This window comes from Hylobates moloch, unplaced genomic scaffold, assembly GCF_009828535.3.
Source record: "Hylobates moloch isolate HMO894 unplaced genomic scaffold, HMol_V3 SCAFFOLD_2, whole genome shotgun sequence".
Taxonomy (NCBI): domain Eukaryota; kingdom Metazoa; phylum Chordata; class Mammalia; order Primates; family Hylobatidae; genus Hylobates; species Hylobates moloch.
Genome location: NW_026652277.1, coordinates 126,504,149 through 126,523,083, shown reverse-complemented (window position 1 = coordinate 126,523,083; position 18,935 = coordinate 126,504,149). Strand labels below are relative to the sequence as shown.

At 46.2% G+C, this 18,935-nt stretch overlaps 1 long non-coding RNA gene across 1 annotated transcript; it reads right to left on the bottom strand.

The window, feature by feature from the left end:
* Positions 1–210: 210 nt before the first annotated feature.
* On the bottom strand, positions 211–18,469 carry LOC116470706 (uncharacterized). The gene is made up of 5 exons (XR_004248654.1): positions 18,274–18,469; positions 10,583–10,710; positions 9,740–9,841; positions 577–1,746; positions 211–358 (listed from the first exon to the last, which is right to left on the bottom strand). It is a non-coding gene; the product is annotated as an uncharacterized LOC116470706 (long non-coding RNA).
* Positions 18,470–18,935: the final 466 nt, after the last annotated feature.

The window sequence follows — 18,935 nt, the reverse complement described above, 5'->3', positions numbered from 1 at the left end:
TCTGTTTTAGTTACTGTAACCAGAAAATAAATTTTCATATTTAGTCATGTTAAGAAAATGTTTTTTCTTTTTCCTGAGAGTCTTTGCTATTCTTGCACTTTTACCTTTCCATATAAATTTTGAAATTAGCTTGTTACTTTCCACAAAATCTGGGCTTTCTTTTCCATTGGAACTGTACTTCATTCTGTCAGGGATCCTATCTACTCCTTCCAATCCCAGCTGCCTTGACATTTCTCCATGCTATCGAAAAGCTGGGTGAAGTGTAGCTTTTATGGTTGTTCTTGACAAGAGGGCCATCTGATAACCAGTCACTCCATTATAGTCAGAAGCAGAAGCCCTTTGCAAGCTTTCCACAATTCTATAAAAAAGAAGTTTCATGATAAGAAATCTGTATGACAAACTTTTATTCTGCATACTGTTTGTTTAAAATCCTACTTTATGAAACAAGATTCATTCACCTGCAGTTGAGAGAAGACATGACCCATATTGGGTTAAACAAACAAAATATATTGGTTCATATAACTGAAAAAATTCAGGAGAAAAATCAACATATACAAGATTCCAAACAAATTTTACCAGGATCCAATTTATCTCCATCTGTTCCACTTCCTGTTTGTTGAAGCCAATCTCAAATCAGCTCATGACCATAAGATGGTTGTCAGCAACTCCCAGAACTATACCGTCTCAGGTCCACATCCAGGAGAAAAAGAGTGTCTGTTTCAGGATACCTGGGAAAAGTCCTGTTGGCTCTAGTTGGGTCACTGCCCATTCCTGAGGCAATCACTTTGCCAAGGTAAATTTGATGGATTCATTAGCTTAGGCCCAGGTCAGGTTCCTGTTCCTGAGCCAGCGGTAGATTCAGCTCCTCTAGAAGTCCATGGACTGACAGTGTTAGTGGAAGTTCCCAAGCAGGAAGCTGGGGCGTGATTAAATGGATGCCGGACAACTAAAAAAGCAAAATTCCGCTTCACAGCCACATCCAGTGTCTAAATCCACATCACCTAAAAGTACCTGGAAGATCATAGGCTTGCTCGTCAGGTCCTCCAAGGCCACTTCCATGATCCTGCTTCTAGGACTGGGACCCCAGCCCCTTCACACGGCCATGGGCTCCACACTTGTGGTCTGCAGGACATGCACAGCTTTCCGGGCCTAGCATGTGCCCATCCATGTGTTCTCTTCTTTCTGTTACCTGAAGTCTTGGCAAGGGTTGGGCATGAGGGACAGGGGGATGAGCTGGGTTTTATTCCTTCATTGTTACCACTTTCCTTTGCTCTCACTATCTCCTCAACAGGACAAGAACAGGATGATCAGGCTTAGCTTCCTAATGCTACCATTTACTGCTATGATTCTGAAAAAGTCACTTTGCCACTCTGAGTCTCATTTCCTCAGCTGCAAATGGGGCTGACCATGTCTATGCATACTTTACCTCTTTCCAGGCAATCTCTCTAAGAGTTCTATAATATAATGGAGGGAGGATAAGAGGTAACAAGCCTGGAGACGATATCTTTTTGAATGGCTGTTGAAGTTGCTGGTGATGCTTCTGCTATGGAAATCTCAAATGCGGAGTTTTTTTCCCCCCAAGCATTTCAATAATTGTGAAGGTTAAGTGAAATAGTCTGAAAATGTTTGATAGACTGAAGCTCTAAAGAGATGCTGAATTGTATTATGGGTCCCAGACAGATCATTGTAAAGCTCTTGTTCCACCCCAAGTGTTGTTTTGTGTAACACGTGTCAAGGGTTTCCACTCTAGGGAACAAAAGCACAAAAGTTTCACTGAAGTCCTTTGGCCTAATCCTCTTAAGAGCTGTTGAAGCCTCCCTGAATTGATCAGAGGCAGTCAAGTGCCTTCTTAAGACAGGAGGCTCTTTCAAGTTTTCTTACTGCTCCTAGTTCTGACAAACTCACTCAAGTTTCCTTGCTACCCCTTCACCATCACCCATACAACACTTGGAGCCAGAGATTTTGCTCAAGGTCACAGTGGGCAGGAAGTGGCTGGGCAGGGATCTTTCTAGAATCCACTCTCCTTCCACAAGGCCAAAAGGAGCTAAGACTGCACAATCACAATGGGTGCAGGCTGCAGAGGCCTCTGAAACGCAGGTTTTGACTGTACCTTACAGGAAGAACGGGACAGTGTCTGAGCAAGAGGTGTGTGTATGAGAAGGAGTGGCAGGTCTGGAAGCGTAATCAGGAAAATCAGCTGCACCTCCTGGCACAGGTGCATAACCCAGGACTGAAGTAATAAGACCAAATGCCCTAATGATCTTTGCAATTCAGAGCCTAGCACAGTGCCTCATTTAGTGGCTATTCAGCTGAGTTGATAGTTGGGGTGGAAAGGAACAGATAGATTTAAGAGAAGTCTGGACAGCAGGCACATAAGATGTAGGGCTGGTTGAAGGATGAGGATAAAAAAGAGTAAACTATGGCTTTAGACACAGATACATCGGCAGACGCTAGGGGTGGGGAGGGAGTCCAGATGAAACCCAACTGTGGGTTATGAGGAACAACCACGTGGCTGTGTTGTCACAGGTCTTTTCCTCCCCAAATGCAAATACGCCCATTAGTAAGGTACCCTTGGCCAGAAGCCAATCTGGTTCCACCCATGAAACTTTGAGCATCATTTCCACAGTGTTGTCAGCCTAAGAGGTGAGCTTCATTTTGCCAATAGCTTCTACTGAGATAGAGTTTGTTACTCAGGCATCTAAATAGCTCTATTTCAAAGATATATTGATTTTCTGCAGATTAGTTCAGCTGATGTATTAGGTAGCCAAAAAACCTCTAAAAAGAGTAAGAAAGAAAAACCTCAACCCTTAATTCTACAGCTCCCTTTAAAAAAGGAAAAAAAAAGAGATACCAAATGATCCAAGCTCACCGATCTTCCAGCTCACTTGATTTACTTGGAACAGACTCACACTCAAGGGTGACCCCTTTCAGGAGCAGCCTCTGGATTTCTTCCCCACCCTGGAAGTCTCTGGTACTTCAGTGTTCTCAATTGTGTAGTGGAAACAGAACACATTCAAAAGTCTCAGCAGGCTGGGCGCGGTGGCTCATGCCTGTAATTCCAACACTTCGGGAGGCTGAGGTGGGAGGACTGCTCGAGCCCAGGAGACCCAGACCAGCCTAGACAACACGGCGAAACTCCATCTCTACAAAAAAATTTAAAAATTAGCTGGGCGTGGTGGCACGTGCCTGTAGTCCCAGCTGCTTAGGAACACTCCAGCCTGGGCAACAGAGTGATACCTCGTCTAAAACAAACGAACAAACACTTCTTAGCAAACTGTGTGACTGTGTGCAGGCATATGCAGAGGGACGGGCAGAGCTTAGAGACTGGCTGTAGATAGTGAGTGAGTATAGACAGACACTTCTCGCCCTACCTGGGAACGGTGGAAAGTCTGAGTTGAGGGAATGCTCAGGGCCTTCCCCCTCAGCGCCTAACAGTACAGCCTCACATTTACAGAGCATTTCCACTTTTCATCTCACTCATTCTCCCCTTTCCTAGATTGCTGCTGTCAGTCAAGAGCCCTTCCTTAGCTCCAATCCCACATGGTGCTGGAACCTCCATGCCAGTCCCCACAAGGAGGTCAGGCTGCCACTGCCTGCATATCTGACAAGAAGCTCACCACCTGGCAAGGCCTCCTGCTTCCATTTTTACAGCTAAACTCTGCCTCCTTTTAGTTTCATTTGCTGGATTAGCTTTGGCCCTGCAGATATCCACCTGGATTATGCACTTCCTCATCCTCCTCGCCATTTATTTCTGTGCAAACCACCATCATGTCAGCCCATTAAGTGTTCTCCTTACAGGCCTTAAAACCCCTGACATAGACCATGATTTCCCAACCATTTACGCTAGTTCCAGTTTGTCAATAACCTTATTAAGCGCATGCTTACCGAACCCAATGCTCACCTGGCCGCGCATGCAAGCCCAATGTTGTTCCTTGTCCTAGATTCTGCACTTCTGTTGGGAGTGCCCATGGTTGTACTAACTTCTTTGTCAATCCCCATTCATATTGAGACTTGAGTCAATTAAACCTCCTAAATCTTCTCCAGCCCAAACCTCTGTATTCCCTTTCCCAAATCCTTTCAACAAGTAAACAAGATGTGCATCAAGAACGAATGCTGTCACTGGTGCAATGTTTGTTAACCTAAATACAATTCCATGCATTTACCTTAGACATTTCATCTAAATATTCCTACAAGTCTCAAGGTCTTCAAGAAAACTTATCTGTAATTGTCATTATTAGCTACACTCTAGCTTCATGGCATTCACAAACTTGATGGGCGAGCTTTTTATTTCTTTATTCCAGCCACTGGTACATTGCAATAAAACTTGGCTGTGTGTACCAGGGAGGTGAACAGATGTGATCAAATCTGTTTTTACAGGTTATAGACCTTGTTTGCTCAAAGTCACATGATGGACCTATGTACTGTGGAGCTGGCACTAGAACTCTGATCTCTTAAAAACCAGAGTAGAGATTTTCCCACAGTGCCACAGGCTGCTGCATGGGATGTTTGCCTCCCCCAGGCCTGGCCACACTTGAGTGGATACTCATCATCCACTCGGCAGGTAGGGGCTTCACACCATTTTCAAGGTGAGCAACTGTATTTATTACCGTGTGTTGGCTGACAGAGGGCTATAGCTAGTAACAAAATTCTTCACTCACATTCACTTCGACACTTCAAGCATCTCTGTCCAAACCCAGCTAGATCCTTCCCCTCTACACCTGCCTGGCTCACCAAGATGGGATGGACACAGTCAAACCTGGGCATTAAGAGACTTGGGTCACAATGCTGGTTCCACTGCGTTAATTCTTTGACCTTGTTTGACAAAAGCCATTTAATTTCCCTGAGCCTCAGTTTTCTCACCTAAAATAGGGGACCACACCACCCTACCTTACAGGATTGATTTGAGCATCAAAGGAGACAATAAATACAAGGTGGTGTTGTTGTTGTTGTTTTTGGCAAACTCCCCAGTACTTTGCAAAGGTAGGTATATTGTTATTATCAGATGGGTATGGAGAACTCTCAAATGAGTCAGTACCACTTAAAACTCCTTTTTAAAGCAGTTCATTGCAACCTAACCTATTTATTCATTTCTCTTTTTTTTTTTTTCTTAAAGTCCCAACAAAAACTTAATATGAAGACTGCATGCAGGGATAGCACTGAATACAAATTAACCATTCAATGTTCTTTAGTCCCTCTGGCAGGGAAATGATCCACCTATTAAAACACCCAGTCAGAGCTGGCACACACAGTGCTGATAACCCCAGCAGGCAATGACCTTGGCACCATTACAAGGGCAATATTTTCAAATGGATGAACTATTCCTGAACAAAGTGTCCAGTGTACTAGGAATAAACAGGCTTTTCATCAACCAAGGCTGTGTGTTTTCTGCTTCCAACAACCTTTCCCAGAGACAGTGCTGGAGAGGACGGGGCACCAGGAAGCAGCACCTCCTCAGCAGCCTGCCCAGCCCGCTCATCCCTCCTCCAGAATCCTATGACTGGACAGGCCTCCACACCTCCATCCTCTCCTCTGATGGTTTCATGATTGCTTTTCTGCACTTTTGCAAAAGGAGAACCCGGTGCTGCCCTTAGTGACCCTGGTCAGACCTCAGCAGATGGAGGATCAGCCCTCCCCGTGGTGTAAAACGGAGTCCTGGAGCCTCATGAACAAGAATCTGTGGTAGAGAGTCACGTACAATGTCACCAGGTATCTGCGAGGCCAATTCTTTAAGAAGATGGGTGAATCATCCAGGACAGTCCAAAAGAGGTCACACAAGAGGCAGACAAAATCCTTGAGACAAAATTCACAAGGAGAGGAAGGATGGACCCTGGATCCACCAGAATGGAAGTACATGTGCAAAATGCAACTGGAAAAACTTGCTTCTTCACCTAAGCCAAGAAGGCTGTAGCTGGCCCTTTCAGCTGTTTGTTCTTTCATTCATTCTACAAATGTTTATTGAGCACCTAGTGTGCACCCAACACTGTTCTATGTTCTGGAGACACAGAATAAACAAGACAAAGTCCCTGCCGACCTTACATTCTGGTGGCAGTAGACAATAAAGTAACTGTCTAGGTAGTGGTAAGTACTAAGGGGCACAGGGAGTGTAGAGCACGAGCTGACATCAGGGAAGGCCCCTCTATTAAGGTAAATTTGACCAAAGGTTTGAAGGCAGTGAGACAGCAAGCGGTGATTTTCTGGGCCAGCATATTCCAGGCAAGAGCGGGATTCAAACAGCAAAGAAGAGGGTGTTACAGGAATGGATTGAGCCAAGGAGAGTCCAGAGAGATGAAGGCAGAGGGGCAACAGGGAGCCTGCCAGCCATCTTCAGCACTTTTAATTCTGAGTGATCAGGGAAAATACTGGCGGAGGGGGAGGGTTGATACAGAAAAGTGAGACAATCTGATTTTTGTGTATGAAGCTCATGCTGGTTGCTCGATTAAGACTATAAAGAAGGCAGAAAAGAATGTGAACAGCGAGACTGTGAGGAGGAGAACAGGACAACCCAAACAGGAGATGGTGGCGGTGGCTCAGACCACGACAGCAGCGTAAGAATGAGCTGAGAGTCTGGATGTTGTTAGGGTGAGACCTGCAGAATTTAATAATAATAGGATATGGGAAATCAGTGAGACTCAAGGATTAGTCCACAGTTTCTTTTACTGAAGCAACTGGAAGGAGAGAGTTAACATTTACTGGCAAGAGGAAGGTTATGGGTGAAGTAGGGTGAAAGGCATCAGGATATGGTTTTGGGTATGGTTTGGGATACGTTAAGTTTGAGGTAGCTATTAGACGCCAAGGGGAGATGTCTAGTAGCCTGTGGATCAAGCAAGTCTTGGGTTCAGGCTAGGGATGTAAGCTTGGAAATCATCACTGTAGAGAAGGTATTCAAAGCCAAGAATGAGATTGATGTTAACAAAGGAGTGAGTACTGAGAGAGAAGAGATCCAAGGACTAAGTCCTGGGGCAATCTTACACAAAGAGGACTTAGCAAAGGATACTAAAGTGAGTTAAATAATTTTTCTTAAAAAAACAACCTAGAGAATATATAAAGAAAATTTCTCAAAAAGCAACCATTGATCAACTTTGCCAAATGCTGCTATTTTGTCACAAGTGACAATAACTAAGAATTGACTATTGGATTTAGAAATTTGGAGGTCCCTGGTGACTTTATTAGGGCAGTCTTATTTCTCCAATGAATAACCCCTGAATCAATAACTTAGTACAATAAAAAGCTTCTAGCTCACTCATCTCACAGGCCAGTCAAGTATTTGGCAGGTGGCCTTCTTTGTGATTTGGGTACCAGGCTCTTTCCATCTTCAGTGCGCACCTGCCATGGTTCCCTTGGAAAGGGAAGGAGTGGTCCATATAGAAGCACACCTGAGCTCTGGTGCTTCAGCCTGAAGCTGGCACGTTGACCCCACTGGAGTTCCCATGAGAAGAACTAGTCACACAGCCTCATTTAGAGGCAAAGTAACTGGGAAACATCATTTGGTTGTGTGCCCTGGAAGAGGAAGTGGTTTGGTGACCATCTAGCCAGTTTATCTCACAATGACCTTGGCAAGAGCACTTTTGGAGGAGGGTGGAAACCAAAGACTGACTGAAGGGAGTTCAAGAGAAAAAAGGGAAGTAGAGAAATAGGCTGGTAGCTAAGGCAGGTTTGGGGTCTAGAGAGGTGTTTTGTTTCTGGTTTTGTTTGTATGATATTGGAAATGATCCTGTAGAGAAGAGACAACTGCTAGAGTGATGTCCTTGAGCAGGTGACAGAGAAAGGGACCTAGCTCAGTGCCATGCATAAGAATGCCTTGGAGAGCCCACTGAAACAGATTCCAGGGCCCCAACTCAGACATTCTTTTTTTTTTTTTTTTTTTTTTTTGACAGAGTCTTGCTCTGTTGCCCAGGCTGGAATGCAGTGGCAAAATCTTGGCTCACTGCAACTTCCGCCTCCCAGATTCAAGCGATTCTCATGCCTCAGCCTCCCAAGCAGATGGGACTATAGGTGCGTACCACCACACCTGGCTAATCTTTGCATTTGTAGTAGAGATGGGGTTTCACATGTTAATCTCTAACTTCTGGCCTCAAATGATTCACCTGCCTCGGCCTCCCAAAGTACTGGGATTACAGGCATGAGCCACTGCGCCTGGCCCCGCCCCAGACATTCTGATTCAGTAGGTCTGGACTAGGGGTGGACAAGCTGCATTTTCTGACCATCCCCCAGCTGATACTGATGCAGTCAAGATTCAGGCCCACACTGAGTATTGCTGACAGGCGCTTGGGAAATTCATTCCTTGTCCAAGGCGGGAAGGCAGAGCGGGTAGGCACAGATGGAGGTGGGAGTGCAGGCAAGGGTGGGAAGATGGGAACTCGGTAGCCAGTTATTTTACTATCTCAGTGAATTTGGAAGCAAGGTCATCAGGTGAGGGTGAAGCCAGGGGAGGACGTGTTGTGAGTTTGAGTGGAGAAAAAATATGAAATCACTGTCTTTGAGATTATGAGAATGAGTGGTGCAGGGAAATGAAATAGGAGGGCCACCAAAACACCAGGACCCACCTGCAGCTAGTGAGGCTGAACTTAGAGTGAGACCAGGCAGCTGCACACACCCAGGCAGGTGCACACAGTGGGCAGACAGTAGGATTCAGCCAGGACTGTGGTCTTGCCAGGCAGGTACAACAAAAGAGAGGGGGTCAAGGGAGTTGACTGTACTGATGGGAGGGATGAGGGCCCCAGATCGCAGCATCTAAGTGGGTACAGAGGGCAGGGAGGACTTGCAGGTAGCAGCGAGGAACAGTGAAAAGATGGCAGATCCGTCATTTGTGGGTCCCAGGAAAGCTGAAGAATCACTGGAGAGGGAAGACTGAGTGGGACGGGAACTGTGTTAGGAGAGTGGGATGTTTGAAGACAAGATGGTACAGACAGCACAACTGGGAGTAACGACAGAGTCAAGGGAACGGCCATAGGGGTGAGTGGCCGCAATGCCATAAAGGACAAGATTGGTGGAGAAGAGCAAGGAGAGGAACCGGGAGGCTGAGTATTGGAATGATTGTGTCTGTGGATAATGAAATTGCCAAGGATCATTATCAAGAGTATTATTGGAAAGAACGCTTAGAGCTGTTGTTTCCAAACTCTCCTTCCAGAACCTAGTGCTCTAAGGAAGGGAAGAAGTTCTGAAATATCAGCTTTCAGGCCCCAAGCAAAAATATCCCGAGTCTCCTTCAAGTGCTAATTGCAAAATAAACAGAAAGCCAGCAGCGGCTGCCTGGGGAGAAGTGGAAACAGCAGAGAAGAATCCCCTAGTTGGCCAGTGTTTGCCTCCGAAGAGCCCGGCTTCCCCAGCTGCTCTCCCTGCTTAATGTGAAGAATTAAGAGTGGTGGCAAGTGGCTGGGGGCCCTAAGGTGACTCATCACAGCCAGCCAGGCCTCAGTACGTTTCTGCATGCATTTTAGGTGGAATCCTAGGCTGCTGGTTGATGACATCTTAGATTTCATATTTAACTGCCGTGCGTGTTCTAGTGCAGAAAAGACTAAATATAGACTTGGAATTGGGAAATCTCAAAGGAATAGCAAAGCAGCCTCAGTGGCCAGTGCTGGAGGGGGTGTGAGGAGCTAAGGACGTGGACGCGTGGCCAAGAGGACATTATCTCTGTCCACTCCTGCAGAGGACCCTGCCCCAGGACAGGGGTGCCAAGAGAGAAAATAGCAGCCCCAGCGCACCACTGAAGATAAACAGCTTCCCTCCCTTCACTTACCAGAGTGGGGCTGCGGTTCCCCGGGTCCTCCCTGTGTGGGAGCGGCAGTGGATTCTGCCCAGAGCTGTGGAGGCAGTTCCTCTTTGCCAGGTCAGACCCAGCCTTGAGACAGAGAGAGGGCCAGGCTCCCTGTTAGCCTCTCCCTTTACCCTCCAGGCCCAAGAAGCCCAACAGAAAAACTGGCCCCTTCCCCTGTCAGTCATGGCTGCAGATCAGTGTCTGAGAGGTGGGGGCAGTGCAATGCTTGGATCACACGTGAATCCCATCAGCAGCATATATAGTGAGAGTTAGAGGCGGGAAGGACCGGCAGGAGGGACTTACATCCAAAGTCACCTGTGGTTATCTCTGGGTGATAGGATTATGACGACTTTTCCATTTTCTTATCTGTATTTTCTAAATTTTCTATAATTAGTATGCGTTACTAACATATGTACAAAAACAACTAATAAGCTTGTTTTGTTTTTTGTTTTTGTTTTTGAGACAGAGTCTTGTTCTGTCGCCCAGGCTGGAGTGCAGTGGCGTGATCTTGGCTCACTGCAACCTCCGCCTCCTGAGTTTAAGCAATTCTCCTGCCTCAGCCTCCTGAGTAGCTGAGACTACAGGCACCTGCCACCACACCTGGCTAATTTTTGTATTTTTAGTAGAGATGGGGTTTTACCATGTTGGCCAGGCTGGTCTCAAACTCCTGACCTCAGGTGATCCACCTGCCTTGGCTTCCCAAAATGCTGGGATTGCAGATGTGAGCCACTGTGCCCAGACTGTTTTGTTGTTTAGAAAACACTTAAGTGGACAAGGGGCACACCAGCCTTAAAAGATCATTCAGCCAAACACACAAAGACTCACCTAGCACACAGCTGGAACTGAAATTCAGCATATGGTGCATAACACAGGCACCAAGGATTCGGGGTTAGCATCACCTGGCGGTCACATCCTCTTCACTTCCCAATTACAGACAGCTGGAGCCCCCAACCCTGTGAAGACAGAAGCAGCATGGGAGATAGTGGGGTTCTCAGGGAAGAGGACCCTTAGCATCCCCCCAAGTCTGTAATTCTCTCTCTCACCTCAGTGGTATTGACTGCAGCATCTTGTGCGGTTTACGTGCCTTGTGAGCCAAGGCCAGTCTACCTTGCTGCTGGCCAGTGTAACAAGGGGGACCTTCACCCAGCCTGAACTAGATTTCATTTTCCCCACCTGATCTGGGTTGTCATATTCGGGTGCAGTGCTGCAGATGCTGCATTAGCCTTGACATGAGGTTTGAAATCAGGTTCAAAGACCTGCAGTCTAATATAAACACAAAATGACCTCGGATAAGGGCAGGCCCTAGATAAGACTGTTAAAGAGGCCAGGTGCAGTGCCTCATGCCTTAATCCCAGCACTTTGGGAGGCAGAGGCTGATGGATTGCTTGAAGTCAGGAGTTTAAGACCAGACTGCCCAACATGGTGAAACCCCATTTCCACTTTAATACAAAAAAATTAGCCGGGCGTGGTGGCGCACGTCTGTAGTCCCAGCTACTTGGGAGGCTAAAGCAGGAGAATCGCTTGAACCTAGGAGGCAGAGGTTGCAGTGATCACACCACTGCACTCCAGCCTGGGTGACAGAGCAAGACTCAGTCTCAAAAAAAAAAAAAAAAGCAAACCTGTTAAAGAAATAAAACATATCTTTGGACATCTCCCTAAAAAGGAAAGAGTGACTTCTTAGCAGGGCACCTCACTTTCTAGGGCTGCATGCAAATGCCCACTGCAGTACTTTCCCATCCTGGGTCCCTGTCCTTAGGGGGTCTCTTCCTGGATGAGTGCCCTAATCTGAGAGACACATTCCAATGTGGCAGTAGCCACGCGTGTTCACACCTAGCCGCATAATGAAACGATATCTTAACCCAAGGCCTCTTTCTAGAAAGACAAGGCCTTACCCCAATAAACAAAACACTAACGACAGAAAGTTTAGATTGACCTGTAGGATGATAATAGGGAATTTTTAGGATAGAGTGACGGGTTAGGAGTCCCCCTAAAATAATGACCCTTTACTTAAATATGTCTCTGTCAACAGGAACATTGAGTCACTGGAAGATTAAACTACCTCAAATCTTTATGGAGCAACAAGAGATTTTTAAATGAAAAAAAAAAGGAGGAAAGAGAATAAAAAAGGAAAAAAGAAAGAACTAGTAAGATAGGGGACTGATTTTTATTATTTTTATTTTTTATTTATATGGACATAGAGTGTGAAATGAAAGGGGACTGTTTTCAAAACACACATCCACATTCTTTCATTCGCTTTTCTCCTTCATCCTACACATGTGGCAGTATGATATGGTATTTAGCCTTCCTTGAAGATGAGCTTCAAGTCTTATATTTTGAATAGTATTTTCTAGACAGCCGTTGTCAAAGTGTGGACCAGGGAACCCTGGGGGTGCTTGAATTCATCTTTTTATTTTTTTTTCATTTTTTTAAAAAGCTTTTTAAAAAATATAGAGATGGGGGGGTCTTCCTATGTTGGCCAGGCTGGTGTTGAACTCCTGGGCTCAAGGGATCCTTCTGCCTCAGCCTCCCAAAGTGTTGGGATTACAGGTGTGCACCACCATGCCTGGCTCTCGAATCCATCTTAGGACATTCTTGAGGTCAAAACTCTTTTTATAATAATACACAATTTGCCTTTTTTCTCAATTGAGCTTTCCACAGGGCACATGATATGTCATGACATCATTGCATCAAAAAGGCTTCTATGGTCCCAAAAGTTGGGGAAATGTTTTAGACTCTTTAGAGAATTTATAATGTCTATTAGCATATTAAAGGCTCTGAGAAGTTCTGTAATATAAAACCTGTTTAACTTGGTTTAATGTAACTGCAAATTTATTTGGCCATAGAATTTATTTTTGTTTTGGTTAGTTTGTTCAACACCTGTTGCTATCATATTTTGGGAAATGCTCTTCCAGGGGTAAGATATTAAGCCAGTATTCCTCTGACCAAGGAGTTTTATTAGAGATCTCTCATCTGGACCTGATGTAAACAAGTCAAAGAATGGGTATTAGTGTATCGGTATAGTGGAGTGGTCAAGGACAGAGCCGGACTGCCTGGGATCAAATCCCAACTCTGCCACTTACTATCTGAGACTTTGGGCAAGTTATTCAACCTTTCTTTGCCTTACGTTCTTCATGCATAACATGGGAAGATTTTATATATACATTAGAATGGTGTCCTGCACATAGTAAATGCTATTTTAGAATCAGCTCGGCCAGGCACGGTGGCTCACACCTGTAATCCCAGCACTTTGGGAGGCCGAGGCGGGCGGGTCATGAGGTCAGGAGATAGAGACCATCCTGGCTAATACGGTGAAACCCTGTCTCTACTAAAAATATAAAAAATTAGCCAGGCACGGTGGCGGGGGCCTGTAGTCTCAGCTACTCTGGAGGCTGAGGCAGGAGAATGGCGTGAACCCAGGAGGTGAGCTTGCAGTGAGCTGAGAACGCGCCACTGCGCTCCAGCCTGGGTGACAGAGAGAGACTCTGTCTGGAAAAAAAAAAAAAAAAAAATCAGCTTTAATCTATTACTAATCCATTATTGTGACAGGCATGCTGGTTTAGGATCAGGACTAAAAGCTGGGCCACTAACTAGTGATATGACCTGAGGCAGGTCTCCAACCTGCCATCGACGTCAGTTTGCCCATGCTTTGAACCAGAAGGTAAGACAGGGCCGGGCGTGGTGGCTCACACCTGTAATTCCAGCACTTTGGAAGGCTGAGGCAGGCAGATTACTTGAGGTCAGGAGTTTGAGAGCAGCCTGGCCAACATGGTGAAACCCTGTCTCTACTAAAAATACAAAAATTAGCTGGGCGTGATGGCAGGCACCTGTAGTCCCAGTTACTCAGGAGGCTGAGGCAGGAGAATCACTTAAACTTGGGAGGTGTAGGTTGCAGTGAGCCGAGATCACGCCACTGCTCTCCAGCCTCTGTCTCAAAAAAAAAAAAAAAAAAAAAAAAGTGAGATGAGACAAGCTTGAAGCCCCTTAGTGCCGATATTCCCTGACTGCACAGGCTCCCTACAGAAAGCAGCACTAAACTGCGGCATGACAGGAGGAAAAACAGAGGGATCAGGCAGCCTAGGAGCCCTCAGGTCCTGCACAGCATCAGCAAGAGATGAAGGGGCTCACAAAATGGAATGCTTAGCCTTTGAGAATGGAGTTTATTGACTCCAGAGTTCAACCTCCCACCAACCAGCTTCTCAAACTGCCCAGATGTGAAGGAGAAAAAAGGCGGGGTTAGCTTTCCCCACCAACACCATACCACCCCCTCATGGCACAAGTTAAACTGGCTGCTTGCAATGAGGGCCTGGCTACAGAGAGAAACTGGCTTTTCAAGAGGGCCACCTTTTGAAGACACTCCCACCTCCACCTCAGCCCCAGAGAAACCTTTTGGACACCTAACCTTGGTAAGACACAAGAGTGGCTGCCTCTAGAAAAATTCTTCCAGTGTGACTTCATCACAGTTGGGGATGAAGGGAATGCATGCAGGGAAAGAAAACTGAACATATCTGTATAAGAGAGAGCTTTGCATTGCTTGCAGCTGTGGGCCAAGGTAGAGGAGCCCAACATAATGCTTATGAGGCTAAATTGGGAACACTTGAATGCTTGGTTTTGTGCTTAAAAAAGCAAGTAGCAGCTCAACTGCCAGATGTTGGAGAACTTGGACATGTAGCTCGTGGGCTTTGGTATCAGCAACACTTTGGCAGGTGACCACACGTCAAAGAGAGATGATGACTTGCTTTCCTAAAACTGCTTCTAGGGAGGGAGCCTGGTGGCTTTCGTGTTTCACTTTCACTGAAGAAGTTATATTTGGGAACACCAAAAAGAATCTCCTAACTCAGAGAAGATTGGCTCTAGGGCTTGTCAGCAAAGGAAGAACTCCTGAGAGCTGGCTTCATAAGAGCTCAGCTCCCTGTTACTCAAGCCTGTGAATAATCACTGAACTACTCTCTCTCTAACACAGTATATCAATTAGGAATTGCTTTCAGTTGCTAGCAACAGAGAACTGACTATAGCGGCATAAATGCATGAAGGTGTTATTTTTGTCATGTCATGAGAAATGCAGACATGGGTAATTACTGGCATTGGTTTGGTGGCTTGAGAAAATCAGGGACAGGTATTTGTAATTTTTATATTTTTATATTTTGATACGGAGTCTCACTCTGTCACCAGGCTGGAGTGCAGTGGCACAATCTCGGCTCACTACAACCTCCGTCTCCCGAGTTCAAGTGATTCTCCTGCCTCAGCCTCCCAGGTAGCTGGGAATACAGAGGTGCGCCACCACGCCCAGCTAATTTTTGTATTTTTAGTAGAGACGGGGTTTCACTATGTTAGCCAGGATGGTCTCGATCTCTTGAACTCATGATCCACCCGCCTCAGCCTCCCAAAGTGTTGGGATTACAGGCATAAACAACCACATCTGGCCTGTGATTCTTTTAGTCTTTTCTTCATAGCCTCAATATGTGTGTTGCAGCTCCAGCCATCACATCCACATTTCAAACAACGGGAATCAGGAAGGATGGAATGGCAAACAAGGCTTTCCTAGAAGTCCCACCCAACAACTTCTGCTTTTATCTTCTGCAAGAGAACTCATCTTTTCACTGGATACGTGCTAACCAGGATAACACTGGGGCTCTCTAACAAAGAGAGAAGGTGAGGGTGGATATCGGGTAGGAAGCTGGCACTCTCTGCATGGGGCTTTCCAAAGAGATGTGTTTAGAAAAGAAGTTGCTGTCTGAACTGGTCCTTCTGGGAGAGCTTGTTATGTGAAAGAGCAGGTATCTGAGGGAGCCTCAGTTTACCCATGAAACTGACCTCTAGGTCTCTCTCACTCTGAGAGAGGTGAACTAGCTTCTGTTCTATGAGTGCCCCTAGTTCCCAAGTCAAGTTGATTAGGAAAGGAGAGCATTGGGAAATGGAAATCTCTGTAAAGCAGTGGATTCATTCCTTGAGCAAAGGCATGGTGGTTGGCAGCAAGCATAAAAATATGAATGTGTATATTGACAGAGGAGGTACCCAGCTACTACTTGTCAATGTAGTGAGACAGGGGATGGATAAAGTAAACATGCTTCTGAACCTTCAGAATCTTGCAAATTAGAAGAGAGCAACACAAAACATGAAAACTAGAAAGTGGGCCGGGCGCGGTGGCTCACGCCTGTAATCTCAGCACTTTGGGAGGCCAAGGCAGGTGGATAATGAGGTCAGGAGTTCGAGACCAGCCTGGCCAACATGGTGAAACTCCATCTCTACTAAAAAAAAAAAATACAAAAATTAGCTGGGCATGGTGGTAGGTGCCTAAAATCTCAGCTGCTCGGGAGGCTGAGACAGGAGAATCGCTTGAAACCAGAAGGTGGAGGTTGTGGTGAGCCGAGATCATGTCACTGCACTCCAGCCTAGGCAACAAGAGTGAAACTCCGTCTCAAAAAAAAAAAAGAAAACTAGAAAGTTATACAGGCTAAGTGGAAGTCAGCCCCTGGCACAGAGAAGGGGGCAGTCGTTGCCACCAGGATGCTCCCAAGGGATTTCAAGAGGAAGGGGAAGATGTGAGGCTTGCTGGATGACCAGGGGGATTACTGGGGGGCCGGGGAGTGGTGGTATCTCCTAGCCACACAGCAGGGCTCCCTCAACTGGCAACAGAAGCAGCCGTTGGCCTGAATTTCCAAGGACCACCATGGATTCCCAAACAAAATGTCATCCCAATGTTTCCAGCTCTCTATCCAGCCTTGTAAAACAAAGATGTGGAATTTAACAAGATCCAACAAAAACTGTGGAAGGGCACAATATATAAAAATACCATAGCCAAGAATCAAAACACTAACTTCTGTCACAGGATGGGGAAAAGCTCTTGCAGATGCATGGGGGGATGGGCTGAAGAAAAGAGGACATTTGTTCCTGGGCTTTCTTCATTTTTGGGAGCGAAAAAGGCTAGCAAGACAACAGCATTCTACAGAGAAGCCAAGTGGGGAGGTATAAGGGTGGCTGGTTTTTCCTTAAGTCTACACGTTTCCAACTGCTATTTCATGCTTCCAGCCGTTACCATATGTTCTCAGATTTTAAAGTCACAATAAACGTCAGGGTGAGCAGCTGTGGAATAATTCACACTTTTGTTCATTTTCCAGCACCCCCCATCAGATCGCATTGCTTAAATAATGCCCCGCCCTCCCACCACCTGTACATCAAGGTCACGGTCCTCCTCCATTAACAACAGTGAGAACAGCCAGTTTTACTCTTGCAGGAAGTTGGCAGAATTGCAAACTTGACTGCTGAGCTTCAGATGGGTCAAGAAATTTTTAGTCTCTAAATCTTGCTTTTCCAGGGGTTAGATATTTAAAACATTTCTTCTTCCTAATGGTATCTTTCAATCATGCAAATTACCACAAGTACACAAGAGCAAAGACGATCGCATTCTGTGTCAGTGTTTTGTTTGCATTGTGAGAGGCTGATAATGTGGGTGGAAGTTTGTGTAGTGACTGTCTGGGTTCAGATCCTGGCTCTGTCACTTATTTGCTGTGTGAATTGACAAATGTAAACTGATTAGTATGGTGCCAGGAACAGATGCTATTATTATTCAGCAACTAGCCTGAATGTAATCATGTACTTGTTTACCTTTGTAGCTTCTTAAGGGCTAATCCTTAAGGTTTAAATCCTGCAGGGATCTGCTATGTGTTTGCCCAGTTAAGTTCGGGGCAAGGAAAAGGCCTGAGTCTTCTGGGTGGCTCCTTCACTCTTCCACCTATACATCCCATAACCAGCATCTTCTATAGTGCAGGGGACAGGCCTACTGGCCCATGGTTAGTTGCTGGCCCACCTGTGAGAACGCAGGAAAGTCTGAAAGATGGCAGAATTGAGAGGCCTCAGTTTGGAGCTTTTCTTTTTACTTTTCTGCAAGGTTGGTAGGATTGCAACCTTACAGAACTGCAGTCTGTCAGAGGCATCCAATTGTTCGTACATCTGCTCAAAAAGCAGCTTGCTCTTGGGGAAAGAGATGAGCAGGCCTGGTCCGGCCCTTTGTGACACCAAAGAGGCTAGCACTGCTCTTGGGAGCCCTGCCCAGTGGTCTGGCCTTGGGAGCTGCCAGCTACACGGAGAGGGTTGGATCCTCTCCATGTAATGAAATTGACTCAAAAAGAACAAACTTGCTCTCAACACCTGCTCACCCTCGCACAGCTCTGAAGGCCAAGAGGGGAATGGGTAATTGCAGACCGCAGGCAATGACAGAAAAAGAAGGGGGAAAAATCAGCAGCCACTAGTTTAGCATATTCCCCTTCATCTCATGGGGGGAGATCAATGCAGACCTCACCATGACTGTCTCCAGAGAGCTGGAAACAGTGGGATGGCTCAAAGGGCAGCAGGAGAGAAAGGACTGAGGGATCTGGAAAAGCAGGCCCAGAATGGTCTCCTTTTTATGTAAGCTAGCTTGGAATGGGTTTCTATGACTTGTACCCACTCTTATTTGCAATACATTTTGTGAGAAAGGCAACATGGACACCTTGGCACAAGAAGAACAGCAGCCCACTCACCATTTCAGAAGAGCTGCAAGGTGGCTTCAGGGCTCCTGGGGCACCACAGCCAGCCTAGCCCCAGTCACCCATGGAGCCCTCCAGACTACTTTTGCTCACTTTGTTTGGCTGCATTGCCCAGCAGTGGCCAACCTCCATGGAGTCCACATGATCAAACTCACGGAAGGCAGCAAAGATGGGGACACTAGGAAAGGAGGTCCTCAAAATTGAATCTTCCTCTTTGGCTGACTATTGTAATCACACCACTAGATGTTGCCAAATGTTTGTAGAAGGCACTTCTCCTGATACCTGCCCAGCTCACACCCACAGGGATGGACAAAGAATGGTGAAGTTTATTCTATGTGACCCCTATCCATATTCATGACTCACTGGACAACACGTGTCCACACCCAGCCCAGTTGAACCAACTGAATTAGGACCTGGCGTAGACGTCTGGGCTCATGGCTTGAATGAAGGCTATGTAGTCACAGGAGCCATGCGGTATCCCTGCTTGGCCCTGCAAGCCAGAACAACGGAAGCCACTCTGGAGAGACAGACAGAGATGAAAACAGATGGAAAAGCAGCGAGAAGCCACAGGAGTGAGCTGCCTGCATTCCCCGCTCTCCAGACCCCGGTTCTGGATCCAGCCTCACCTCCTGCCATAGTTTCTGAGAGGTATCCCA